We start from the raw sequence: 6681 nt of genomic DNA on the forward strand, positions 1-6681 counted from the left end.
TATATATATATACATACACATAAATCTTACATCCAGCCTGTTTTGCTTTCCTATAAAGATGTGAAAATCCATAAAGGGAAGTATTCTCAGGGTCAATATCTTTTGATTTGGAAATGTTGCACATTTATGAGACTACCTCCACACAGAGAGCATGAGGCAGAGGCTGCTATTTTGATGCAGCTGGAGGTTATGATGAACTGTCGAAATTCGAAAGCAGGCAAAACATATCTTCCTTGGTAAATTTAAGGAAATTCTGTCTTTATTTTGAAGAATATGCTTTTAGCTTTTTCAGGCAGCAATATTACTATGATGAAGTTTTCTTGAGGTTTTAAATTTTATTTTGATAAGTACTTTATGATTTCTTATGGGGAGAAATAGAATGGTACAGTGACAAACACAGAGCTGATTTAGCTAATGAATAGCTGCTTCTTTATTACCAGGAATCCCGACATGGCCAGGGATTCAATGGAAAACAATATTTTTTTCCATTTCAATAAGATTGTAAAACAATTCATTAATTTCCAAACATTAATTCAAGCAATAATTGCAAATAAAGTTGCTTCTTTACAAATAATATTTCGTGAAAAGAAGAAAGCTTCTTATTTACCAAGACTTGAATAGCAGCTTGGAAATCAATGAGGAACATGAATTTTTTCTTTCATAAAATTTTTAAAGTCGCAACACAAAAGCAATGCAAAGAGCAGAATGATATGGTAACTATCCTACAGCTTGTAAACCTGATCATTTGAGAATTATATGTATTATAACATTGATTAATACAATTTAAATTATAACATTTTTAAATTCTTAAATAAGATAAACACAGTGGAATTTTGCCAATGTATTACAAAATTTAAGCAAACGACATTATATTTTATTGTTATAACTATTATTTATTTCAATTATCTTACCCAAAAACAATATTAATGTTTATTTATTTATTTTTCATGAAGCAGCACAGCCAGCCAATTACGCTTTAAATTACCCATTTCTGTCCGTAAATCTACAAAGATTATACCGCTTCTGCTTACCAATCAGAACGTCTTCAAGAAGCCGGCCAGGTGGCCGAGCGGTTAACGTGCCTAGTTGGTCTGACTGCGAAGCCAATGGCTGATTTTAAATCTCGCTCTGCTGGACCCCTAAAGAAGCCGAATGAAGTTAAATATATCTTTTTTAAACTGTTAGCTAAAGTTTAAAGATTAATTTAAAGATCATGTGCAAACTATCAAAATATTTAGGATTCTTAAACAGCTCCAAAATTTTTCTGAATCCTAATAAATACACCAATTGTGTTGAGACAATGCTTTAAAAAAAAAAAATTTTTTAATGCATAAAACGGCACCTTTGCCAGTATTATTAACTTGTCACAAAATTAACCTCATGAGAAACAATTATTAATTGATAAATTATCTGTATTAATACTATTGAGTATGTTAGATAATTTTACACTGTTTAATTAAGGTGAATCGGAATATGCATTAAAAGTTAGTTTCCGCAAGCTTCACATTTAACTTATAAAATATTGTCTATAGTCACATTTAACTAGGGAAAACCTGTAACCTCGCGCTTTCGAACTCATTTTCCCTCCCAACTATCGGATATTTTTCACCAAACAATTTGCTGGTGAAAGCTATTCAACGTTCAAATAGAATTTGTTTAATGTTTGGATTAAATTAGATTGCTGATTTCAAAGTTAATTTTTACCCAGATATTTCATGATTTCTTATAAACACTAACCTAGATCAGTTGTGAATATATTTCACAGATAGATTTTTTTCTCAGAAATTCATTGTTTCATATAATCGAATAAATAAATTAGTTTCTTGCACAGCTTATTTCGGAATAAAACGGGAACATTTTTTGTTCCGAATTTTTGTGTATTCTTAGCCATGTACGTTTAGTATAATTATCACCTCATTTTTATTATAAATTTTATTTTACCAACTTTAAAATATTTTCTAAATATTTAGTTAAAAAATGCTGCGTATTTTAAAAAGAAAAGAAAAAAAAACACAGTTTTTTTTTTAAAAAATCTTGCAATTTTTTCCCTTAAAAAAAATTGGTGTGTTATAAATGAGATTGGTACATAATAAATAAACTATAATAACTGTATCGTATCGTATCAAATAACTATTAATAGCTATATCGTATATAATATAAATAAGAATTATTGTATGCGTATTTTTCATCCTCTGTACAGTTTTCTGTAATAAATTTGAAAGAACGGAAGTTTTTTCAACATAGTCGTTTTTGAAATTATTATTAAGTTACTGATAACTTCAGATGCTTAAGAAACATATTTTCATTTCTTTTCATTGTTTTTCTGTTGACCTTGCGAATCTTGCAAATAGAAAATTTTCATTTAAATATTACAAGACAAAAAAGACATTTTATTTTTACTCTTATATCTATAAAATCGAAATAATAAACTGGTTAATTTGTTTTTTAAAAAATTATTTGATATTTTAGGAACGAAATTTCTTACCATTAACATTTAAAAATCTAAAAAATCACTATTCTAAGTTTTTTTGTGAGAAATTGCATTAAAAAAATGCTTGAATAAGAAAAACTTTTTAGTTATTTCTTGTTCTGTTGTTTGACATTTGACCTTTTAAAAATACTTACTTTTAATAAAATACACTGGTGTGCAAAACTTAAGCAACAAGTGCGGTTTTTGTCATAACTAGGACTGGGCGATATTAGAAATTATATATCGTGATGCATCGTCAGTTTTGCATCGCTATATAGCGATGTATCGCGATATAGTATTTTTGAATTTCATTTACTTGTAAGGCACAGAAAGTCAGATTTCTGTCAAAACTTGTTACTCAGATTAATTTAAATCAATTTATAAATTTTAAGATATATATGTTTTGCTTAAGAAAGATATTAAATAAATTGACTACAATGTACAAATCTTACTTAAAATATTTATTGAAATGTTTGTTTAGAAATTCATAATACGCGTAAAACAAAGTGTTAAAAACTTTCTTTAAAGCGTTTTTTACAAATTAATATTTTCTTGTACTATTATGCATAAATAATTACATAATTATTAAGTTCGATCGTAATGTTCAATTTCTAAATGAAACGTTAAAAATTATTTGTATGTTTAAAACAAAGTGCTAAATAAATTTTAGAAAAAAAAAACCTTTTTAAAACACTATTTTTTATTATTATCATTTCAGTTATTATAGTTCTATTATAGTTCATTTACGTCACACTAGAGCTGCACAATGGGCTATTGGCGACGGTCTGGGAAACATCCCTGAGGATGATCCGAAGACATGCCATCACAATTTTGATCCTCTGCAGATGGGATGGCACCCCCGCTTCGGTAGCTCGACGACCTGCACGCGAAGTCGAGCACTTTACGGTAGAACAGTTTAACGAGGACCAATACCGCACACCCTCGGTCCCTACGCAGACTGATCCAAGTGGTCACTCACCCGCACACTGACCGCAGCCAGTGATGCTTGACTTCGGTGATCTGCAGGGAACCGTGTCTTAACGATCAGTCCACTGCGGGACCTTATCATTTCAGATAAATAATTAAATTAAATTAAATAATGACCGAATTATGAACGAAAAACAAAGTAAGATTTAATTTCTTAAAAATAAAAAAATTGTGATATTCGATAATATATTTAGCTAATTAACAAATAATATGAAAAGAATATTTTTTAAAAAAAATTATTATACTCTCTAATAAAACGAAGTGCTAAATGATTTAAAAAAATGAATAAAATACGCAAACCTTTCAAATTTTTTTGTATAAACAAAGTTGATTGACTTATGTCCAAATCCAAATGACAAAAATAAATTTTGTTTTAACTTTATTTCTAAAAATAAAAACAACAAGATTTATAAATTTAAAATCAGTAATAAAAACTCATTAAATTATTAGAAGTTTCATCCAAAAAGTTTTTAATAAATTAAAAGAAAGTAAAAAAATAACCTAACAAATTCAATTCTTTATGGGCGCCTAAATTAGATTGCCGATAATTTTCACATTTAAAAATAAAAAGAAGTTTTTTTTAAAAAAAAACTTATCTAATTAATGAAGAAACTCTTCTTTATATATTCTTTTCAATAATAGATTGCCTTCAGAACAAGGTAACATCGGCGATCACGAAGTTAGTCCCACTGAAAATAATCTACAAGAAAAGTCGCGACAAAGAAAAAAAAAGTTAAGAGGTGCGAAAAGGAACATGCGATATAACGATATGTGTTCTCAAAACTCTGATTCTGATTCTACAGCTCACCAATCAAGGCCATTTCAACATAACGAAACGAACATCGTCTTCCACAGCGCGAGTCGACATCGGAACGTAAGAGAAGAGTCTTATATCGCTATATCGTTATCTTATATCCTTGCGTGTCTTATATCGCTATATCGTTTTGCGCTCGTTGTCTTTACTCGACGGCTTAAATCAGATTTCTGATGCATCGCCTTGAATGAAAGTCGCTGTATCGTCTTGCCGATATATGCGTTAAATCGATATGTCTCGATGCATCGATTTATAGCCCAGTCCTAGTCATAACTCTACAAGAAATCATCCGATTGACATGAAATTTGAATATGATGTACATTATTTTGTACTTAAACGATGGTAAAAGAATAATGGCGCAGAAATGAATATAAAGCTTAAAGTAGGGTATGGAACAAAAAAAGGATTTTTTTGACCTATAGTGGCGTTACACATGATTGCCTGAAGAAGCTTAAGCACAACTGGCAGATGTTCCCTAGTATGGGATATGCCCTCCCCTTACTGTAATTGTTGATTAGCATCGTCTCTCCATGCTGAGCACCAGATTATCTAAGAGATCTTGGGGTAAACGTCTCCATTCCTCCTTTAACGCATTTTTCAGCTGATGGGTGTTACCAGGAGGATACTGTCGCGTCGCAAGACGTCTCCCTAATGCATCCCACACATGCTCTATGGGATTTAGATCTGGAGAGTAAGCTGGCCAATCCCTTCGTGTGATATCTTCACTTTCCAGTAGCTCTTGAACATTAGCAGTACGGTGTGGCCGGGCATTGCCATCCATAAAAATGAAGTCTGGTCCAATGGCCCCTCGGAACAGACGCAAATGGGGTAGGATTACCTCATTGCAGTAGCGGTCTTCAGTTACAGAACATTGGTCGAAGATCTGAAGCTCAGTCCACCCGTTCAACATAATGCCTCCCCAAACGACGACTCCAGGACCACCGTAACGATCTCTTTCCGCGATGTTATTGGGATGAAATCGAGCTCCAACCTCTCTCCAGATCAACTGACGTTGAGAATCGCTTGTAGCACTAAAGTGACTCTCATCTGTGAAGAGGACGCGACTCCATTGATGAGGTGTCCAGGTTTCGTGTTCTCTACACTACTCTAAACGGTGCTGCCGATGACTAACTTTTAAAGGTATGCAGCGTTCAGGACGTCTAGCAAATAAGCCACCTTTTTGGAGGCGTCTGGCCACTGCAAATCTTGATACTTGTCGTCCTGTGGCTGTGCACAGTTGCTGAGATATGGCGCTCGCTGACTGAAAACGGTTTCTTTTCGCCTGGAGGACAATGTAACGATCATCTCTTGGTGTCGTTTTCCTCGGACGGCCACCACTAACCTTCCGAACAGCTGTACCAGTAGTTTTAAAGGCATTCCAAGCATGAGAAACAACACTTTTGTTGATCCCTAACTCTTCGGCGACACTGTTCACAGTACGCCCCTCCTCAAGCTTCCCAATCATTCTTCCTCGAGTAAAGTCATCTAAATGACTTCTTGAACACATGTTTCACAAAACAAATCACTTGCACTTGCAGCGAATGTCTTTAACTACGGTGCTCTTCATCCTTTTATCACAGCTTTAACCTGCGCACGCCGACCCACAAGGTTTACGTACACTTACATCACCTACGACGTTTTATTTCTAAAATTTACATACAAATAATCTTTCTACTAAATTACGTGCATATTATACTGCAATTTCATGGCTATCTTATACTCTGTTGGGGAGCTGTGGCCGAAAAACCACTTGCCGCTTAAGTTTTGCACACCAGTGTAGTAAATTACAAATTTCAGGGATGGAGCAAAAGCCATTTTTACTAGGGAGCATGACGATCCTTATGCTCTCCGGGACCGCGTCAATAAAGAATTGGACTCTCTTGAGGCAGATGGAATAATATCCTCAGTGCCTGCGAGTGATTGTGGGTCACCATTGGTTGTCATTCCAAAACCAAACAGTGGCGTTCGATTATGTGTTGATTCCAAATGTGGAGTCAATGAACGATTAATTCAATCAAATCATCCAGTAAGAAGGATAGATGATGTGCTTCATAGTCTTCGAAATTCAAGATATTTTTGTAAACTTGATTTATTTAAAGCCTACCTACATTTAAAAGTTGATGAAGATAGTAGCATGATACAGACCATTTCAACACATCGTGGTACGTATCGCATGCATAGGCTTAGTTTTGGAATCAAGACAGCACCATCAGAATTCAATCGCATTCTTTCTCAAATTCTCAAAGGGTTACCAAAAACAGAATCTTACTTTGACGATATTATTATACATGGTGAAACACTTCAAGAATGTACTGAAAATTTAGAAGCTTGCTTACAAAGACTTTCTGACTATGATCTGCACATAAATAAACAAAAGTGTTCCTTCTTTCAAGAAAAAATCGAATATCTC

The 6681-nt window shown here is 33.3% G+C and overlaps 1 protein-coding gene across 2 annotated transcripts in view; it reads right to left on the bottom strand.

Moving 5' to 3' along the window:
• Positions 1-1046, bottom strand: part of LOC107448882 (septin interacting protein 1) — a 54216-nt gene extending 53170 nt beyond the window's left edge. Inside the window, exon 1 of one of the 2 annotated variants that reach the window (XM_043038805.2) lies at positions 912-1046. The gene's annotated coding sequence lies outside the window, so the exon portion shown is untranslated. Of the gene's footprint in view, positions 1-607 lie in introns of both variants that reach the window. The other variant, XM_043038804.2, reaches the window with a different exon arrangement.
• Between the last annotated feature and the right edge of the window lie 5635 nt (positions 1047-6681).

Source organism: Parasteatoda tepidariorum, chromosome 8 (assembly GCF_043381705.1).
Source record: "Parasteatoda tepidariorum isolate YZ-2023 chromosome 8, CAS_Ptep_4.0, whole genome shotgun sequence".
NCBI classification, from domain to species: domain Eukaryota; kingdom Metazoa; phylum Arthropoda; class Arachnida; order Araneae; family Theridiidae; genus Parasteatoda; species Parasteatoda tepidariorum.